The following is a 1987-nucleotide window of genomic DNA, read 5'->3' on the forward strand; positions in this document are numbered from 1 at the left end:
TTACTCAACACAAAGCTGATATTAGGACAATATCCAACTCTGGCCCCAGACATCACTCGGTACCCCTACTCAAATCTCTGAATATGTTAGATATTAAGTTACTGCACATTCTCTCATGTGTACTATACATATATAAAACGCTGAACTGTAATGCCAATTCAGACCTCCAAAGCTTCATAGAAGGTTGTAACAGAACCCATGAGCACCACACCAGAAATAAATACAGTTTTGATATTCCTAGAGTTCGACTTAATCAAACTAGAAATGCTCTACAAATCAAGGGACCCAGAATGTGGAATGACCTTCCCAACCATGTTAAAGACTGTACCTCTCTCAACCAGTTTAAGATAAAAACGAAGTTATACCTAATAAATTTTCTGTAACCTACCTTACACCTCTATTGTCAACCAATGTCTGGTTTTTTTAAATGACGCTGTTTGTCGACCGAATTGTATTTATGCTGCTTTTTCAGCCATGTTCCCCCCTTTTTATCTCTTTTTATTTGTTCTCAACTCATTTTATTCTTTATGCTCAATTAGTATTAAGCTTTAGTCATTTAAGTTTTTCATGCCCGAAACGCTTTGCGTAATAGTGGCTTTAGGCATTGTATGTACTAGCCCTATCTATAAATCCATCACTCTTTGTAAAATCTCTTGTATGTATGTACCTTACCTAAATAAACATTTGATTTGATTTGATTTGAAAGGGAGGGATTAAAACTGGAAAGGGTGTAATCTCCCACGGTGCAGGAAAGTGCCGTTGTTGTTTCTCTTGGTACAAATTGTGAACCTGATACACAGCAGACAGAATGACAGACATTTTTTCTTTTGTGTATATATATATTTTTTCTCCTCGACTAATCTGAACGCTCAGATCCTTATTCAAATTGGACTTAACAACGTGTTAAGTCCGATTAGGAAATATTTAGCCAATATTTGGTATCGTTGTATTAACGGTCCAGGCTTGGAACGCCTATATCGATCTCGTAAATTTTAAGTCCGTATTTAAAGTCTATTTAGTTCTTTATGAAATCTTATTTTTGTTATTCACTCGAGTATTTGAGTGCATTGTAAATTTCGTGTGTATATAATAGCAAACGTGGGCGCTCCATATTGTAGTGTCGACGGTAAACTGAGGTATGTGAGAAGCTGGCAGCTAGAGCTCTAGCTCCCGGCCACCAACTCAGCCCAACACTATATATATGTTAGTAAATATATATTTGTCCTGCAGGTTCAGCAGTGTCACGGTCCATGCCACAACAGCCAGGGCGTGTGTGTGCGACTAAACCAGTGTTTCAGGCTCGGGAGGCCTCGACAGTGTTCGAAGCATTGTGTCTGCTGTCTCAGTGAGTTTCTTATATATTTCGTTGCCATTCTTAGGTACATAGGCATTGCACAGTTCCGCTAGACTAGAAAAAGGTTTTCATCATTTTTGTATCCGGAGCTAGCTATGCGATACTGAAATCTCCATCTCCCAAGATGGTCAGTCACGCTCGAGAGGACGGGCTGGATCAGGAGCCGATACTGGTGTAACGTACGTTTATGTAACGTTGGGTTGATTAGAACTGCCTACAACGAGTACTACATTCTTGACTGGAGATTGTACTGGTTTGCTATTCGATTGATTGATTGATGAAGATTAAGCCAGCCAAAAGGTGGCACGGGCATGAATAGCCCGTAAGTGGTGGGCCTTTTGAGCCATCACCAGTATCAATAGATGATACTGGAGTTGTGTGACGGGAGATGTCTCCAATGAATGTGTCCAAGATGAAGATTAAGCCATCCAAAAGGTGGCACGGTCATGAATAGCCCGTAAGTGGTGGCCCTTTTGAGTCATTACCAGTATCAAGAGCTGATACTGGAGATCTGTGGAGGTGCGACTGCACCCTGCGTGACGGGAGATGTCTCCCGGACCAAATGGTGACCAAATGGTGTTTGCTATTCTCAAATCGCTTGCTTAAATACGGTGACTACACCTCACAGTAAGA

This window comes from Procambarus clarkii, chromosome 38 (genome assembly GCF_040958095.1).
Source record: "Procambarus clarkii isolate CNS0578487 chromosome 38, FALCON_Pclarkii_2.0, whole genome shotgun sequence".
Taxonomy (NCBI): Eukaryota; Metazoa; Arthropoda; class Malacostraca; order Decapoda; family Cambaridae; genus Procambarus; species Procambarus clarkii.